A 6,000-nucleotide genomic window follows, 5' to 3' on the forward strand; every position below is an offset into this window, starting at 1 on the left:
ATATTACCTTTATAGTGATATTACCTTTATAGTGATATTACCTTTATATTAATATTACCTTTATAGTGATATTACCTTTATAGTGATATTACCCTTATATTAATATTACCTTTATATTAATATTACCTTTATAGTGATATTACACTTTATAGTGATATTACCTTTATATTAATATTACCTTTATAGTGATATTACACTTTATAGTGATATTACCTTTATATTAATATTACCTTTATATTAATATTACCTTTATAGTGATATTACACTTTATAGTGATATTACCTTTATATTAATATTACCTTTATAATAATATTACCTTTATATTAATATTACCTTTATTGTGATATTACCTTTATATTAATATTACCTAAATTGTGATATTACCTTTATATTAATATTACCTTTATATTAATATTACCTTTATAGTGATATTACCTTTATAGTGATATTACCTTTATAATAATATTACCTTTATATTAATATTACCTTTATTGTGATATTACCTTTATATTAATATTACCTTTATATTAATATTACCTTTATTGTGATATTACCTTTATATTAATATTACCTTTATATTAATATTACCTTTATAGTGATAATACCTTTATAGTGATATTACCTTTATATTAATATTACCTTTATAGTGATATTACACTTTATAGTGATATTACCTTTATATTAATATTACCTTTATAGTGATATTACACTTTATAGTGATATTACCTTTATATTAATATTACCTTTATATTAATATTACCTTTATAGTGATATTACACTTTATAGTGATATTACCTTTATATTAATATTACCTTTATAATAATATTACCTTTATATTAATATTACCTTTATTGTGATATTACCTTTATATTAATATTACCTTTATATTAATATTACCTTTATTGTGATATTACCTTTATATTAATATTACCTTTATATTAATATTACCTTTATTGTGATATTACCTTTATATTAATATTACCTTTATAGTGATATTACCTTTATAGTGATATTACCTTTATAATAATATTACCTTTATATTAATATTACCTTTATTGTGATATTACCTTTATATTAATATTACCTTTATATTAATATTACCTTTATTGTGATATTACCTTTATAGTGATATTACCTTTATAGTGATTTTACACTTTATAGTGATATTACCTTTATATTAATATTACCTTTATAGTGATATTACCTTTATATTAATATTACCTTTATATTAATATTACCTTTATAGTGATATTACCTTTATAGTGATATTACCTTTATAGTGATATTACACTTTATAGTGATATTACCTTTATATTAATATTACCTTTATAGTGATATTACCTTTATATTAATATTACCTTTATAGTGATATTACCTTTATATTAATATTACCTTTATAGCGATATTACCTTTATAGCGATATTACCTTTATAGCGATATTACCTTTATAGTGATATTACCTTTATATTAATATTACCTTTATAGTGATATTACCTTTATAGTGATATTACCTTTATATTAATATTACCTTTATATTAATATTACCTTTATATTAATACTACCTTTATAGAAACATAGAATGTGACGGCAGATAAGAACCATTCGGCCCATCTAGTCTGCCCAGTTTTCTAAATACTTTCATTAGTCCCTGGCCTTATCTTATAGTTAGGATAGCCTTATGCCTATCCCACGCATGCTTAAACTCCTTTACTGTGTTAACCTCTACCACTTCAGCTGGAAGGCTATTCCATGCATCCACTACCCTCTCAGTAAAGTAATACTTCCTGATATTATTTTTAAACCTTTGTCCCTCTAATTTAAGACTATGTCCTCTTGTTGTGGTAGTTTTTCTTCTTTTAAATATAGTCTCCTCCTTTACTGTGTTGATTCCCTTTATGTATTTAAATGTTTCTATCATAGTGACATAGTGATATTACCTTTATAGTGATATTACACTTTATATTAATATTACCTTTATAGTGATATTACCTTTATATTAATATTACCTTTATATTAATATTACCTTTATAGTGATATTACACTTTATAGTGATATTACCTTTATATTAATATTACCTTTATATTAATATTACCTTTATAGTGATATTACCTTTATATTAATATTACCTTTGTAGTGATATTACCCTTCATTATTAACCTTTTTAAAGGTAATTCATTCTAGAGTTTGTTGAAGGCACATAGGTTAGTATTAAATTAATTCTCTTTTTACTGAACCTTCACCAGCTAATAAAAATGATGGAAAATATATTCAGATTTGGATTTTTATTTTATGGGGTTTTTTATTTTTTTTTGCTGGAAAATGTCTACATGTCCCGTCATAACATCCTATAGAATTTTTATTGAGACGTCTCTAGCTATCTCTTTTTGAATATGCTTACCGCCCTCAACACCCTCTGTTAGTACACATATTGTACAGCGCTACGGAATTTGTTGGCGCTTTCTAAATAATAATAGTAACTATAAATGAAAAACATATGACAGATTAGGTTTAGATAGATAGAACCTGTATTAAAAACGATTTTTTTTAAAAAAAAAATTGTGTTGGAATTTCTTTGAATTTCACCACAATTAAAAGATATATGAAACAAAGTAAGGACTACTTTGTCTCATGTAATTGTCAATCTTTGGCAAAGGGTGGTGGTGCCGCTGCCCATTCCCATCAGCTGTCTTTCAACCTCCAATTGGAACAGGGATCATCTTGTGAAATGCTCAATAGATGACTATGGTACCTTATTGCCATGTGTGAGAGTATTTATGGAAGATCCAGCTGTGTTGCAGGATCCCCGCAACAGTAGACAACCGTTGGCACTTCATCTCCCTTATTGCTGGTGAAGCATCAGGGAAGATGTAGTTCAAAAAAACCTGGAGTGCCAAAGGTTGCCTACTGCTGCTCTACAGACACTATTATGTTCTCTGAGTAAGTCCTTATCTGCTCCCAATTCAGTCACCACAACACAAGCAAACATGTCACCATGTAGGATCTTTGCAAAAAATGCAAGGTCCCACAAGTGAGAGAGCCATTCTTCTTTAAAGGGACACCATAGGCACCCAGGCCACTGCAGCTCAGTGTCCCAGGTCCCTTAACCCTGCATAGTTAATTATTGCAGTTTTTAAGAAACTGCAATAATTAGCTTGGTGGGTGAAGTCCACCTCTAGTAGCTGTCTGCCAGACAGCCTCTAGAGAGGGACTAAACGGTCGCTTAACTTATGCTCGACACCCCCAGCGTTTTTGTGAGGTTTCTCTTAATGGCAGGAGGGAGGTGTGTGCATGTGGTTGTGCTGAAGAAACGAGGGTCGCAGATAAAACCCACCACGAAAGCTTGAATTGCCCACAAGTTGGCGGTAACGACCAGGTTGACTACCACTGCTCTAGCACAAAATAGTGATGATCTGTCAGACTTGCGAATGGCTCCTCCTGTTTGAGCTCTGGGTGAACTGCAAACTAGGGCTAGCCCTCTGATGTCATCAGGGGCTGTCTATGCAGCCAATCAGAGTGCTTGTAGGGATGAGGCTGGAATGGTCATGCTGCTGGAGGCAACAGGGAGGAGAGGAATACAGCTACCACATGGCAAGTTAGGAAAATACCTACAGATTTGCACACTACAACTACACGCTCCCTCCAATTAATGCTCCCCGCTGTACAGCTGTCTTCATGCTGAGCCTGAATCTGGCTGAGTTTGTTGAGAGTTGCAATTATGGCACCATATCCACCATAGAGCTTTGTAGTGGTTATGGTGCTCGGAGTTCCTTTAATATTCTCATGTAATTTTGCCAATCAAAGCTTTCTGCTCCAGGCCCATAAGGGACTTAAAGGGAAACTCCAGTGCCAGGAAAACAATCCGTTTTCCTGGCACTGCAGGTCCCCTCTCCCTCCCACCCACCAATCCCCGGTTACTGAAGGGGTGAAAAAAAAGGGGTGGTTTCTTGTTGCCGCCGCTCCTCCCAGTCTTTACGTCGGCCGGTGGGCGAGACTGATCCCGCCCACCAGCCGGGGAGACCAAATGCGCATGCGCGGCAATGCCACACATGCGCATTAGAGCTCCCCATAGGAAAGCATTGAAAATGCTTTTCAATGCTTTTCTATGGGGAATTAAGCGACGCATGAGGTCCTCACATAGCGTGAGGACGTCCAGCGACGCTCCAACACAGGACCAACACTGTGCTATAGAGCAGGAAGTGCCCTCTAGTGGCTGTCTAGTAGACGGCCACTAGAGGAGGAGTTAACCCTGCAATGTAATTATTGCAGTTTCTAAAAACCTGCAATAATTACACTTGCAGGGTTAAGGGTAGTGGGAGTTGGCACCCAGACCACTCCAATAAGCAGAAGTGGTCTGGGTGCCTGGAGTGTCCCTTTAATTTGCCGCTGTCTTTTGGGAAGATTTACCAAAAAAGTGACTATTCTCGGTCAAAACCTTAGGGTGAGTAATCACTATGGAAACCAACAGAATGTTTCAACATTTTCCACTCTAAATCCCACCTAAAAATCTCCCCTTATGTGGTAACCAAGTACAGTCTGTAAAACACAATGATCTGAAGTGATGTCATCCCAAGTCTCAAATTGGATAAATCTGTCAATCAGTCAATTTAGGGAAAGGAGACTCCTGACATTTTTGACATACATGAATGCGCTATAAATTTGAGAAAAAATATGTAATTTCTAAACGCTTCATAGCGAAGCTTTCGAAAAACCAATATTTTCTGCTAATCGGTCAGAAATAGAGAAAATTTATGCCAAACTTACCGTAATTTTCTTTTCCTGGCTATTTCTCATGGCAGCATCACTTATGGGTAGCTCCTCCCTTAGCAGTCACAGGACAGGAATTAATTAGATTAATTAATTAATTAGACTGATAGGTATAAAGAGTCCCTCCTCCCCTTACACCACAGTCCAATTATAAAGCTGAAAATAAAAAATGGGCGGGAACCCTGATGCTGCCATGAGAAATAGCCAGGAAAAGAAAATTACGGTAAGTTTGGCATAAATTTTCTCTATTCCTGGCTAATCATGGCAGCATCACTTATGGGTAATACCCAAGCTCACAAAATTAGGGTGGGAATAAAATTATGATAAAAACACACAGAACAAATTATTATGCTATGACTGAATTTAATATCCACGGGACAAAGAAACCGTAGACAAGACACTCTTCCCAAAAGAGGTGGAAGGAGCATCCACATCAAGTTTGTAGTGTTTCATGAACGTCATCGGGGAAGACCAGGTGGCTGCCTTGCAAATGTCATCGTATGGAACCTCTGCCCAATTAGCCCATGAAGTTGACAATGCTCTGGTTGAATGAGCCTTTATCTTCAGTGGAGGAGAGCGATCTTTATTGAGATAAGCCTTTCTGATTACAAGAGCAATCCAACGCTTCAATGTAGATAGAGAAGCTGCCTCACCTCTCCTGGCCCCTGAAGGCAAAACGAAAAGCTGGTGAGTTTTCCTGTAAGGAGCAGAACGTTCAAGGTACATAGACAGGCAGTTCATGACATCCAAACGTCGCCACTTGATCTCCTCTGGTGAAGAAGGATTGGGGTAGAAGGATGGCAGGACCACCTCTTGAGATAGATGGAAACGAGAGACCACTTTAGGCAGAAATGCAGGATTAGGTTTCAGGCACACCCTATTGTGGTAGAACTGGAGACAAGAAGGCAGGGTGGAGAAGGCCTTGATCTCTGAAATTCTCCTAGCGGAAGTAATTGCTACTAAGAACAATGTTTTGTAAGTTAGGAGGACAGCATCCAAATTCTCAAGAGGAACGAATAGATCCTCAGTCAGGTAGTCGAGAACAAGCGGAAGGTCCCAAGGAGGGGTAGTGGATCTCGAAGGTGGTCTCAACTTGAAAGCTGCCTTGAAGAACCTGGAGATCAATGGGTCTGATGACCAAGAGGTGTTGCACAAAGCTGACAGGGCCGAAGACTGAACTTTAAGAGTGCTGATGCTAAGACCCTTATCCAGACCTTCTTGCAGGAACTCCAAGAT

Source organism: Pelobates fuscus, chromosome 9 (assembly GCF_036172605.1).
Source record: "Pelobates fuscus isolate aPelFus1 chromosome 9, aPelFus1.pri, whole genome shotgun sequence".
Lineage (NCBI taxonomy): Eukaryota > Metazoa > Chordata > Amphibia > Anura > Pelobatidae > Pelobates > Pelobates fuscus.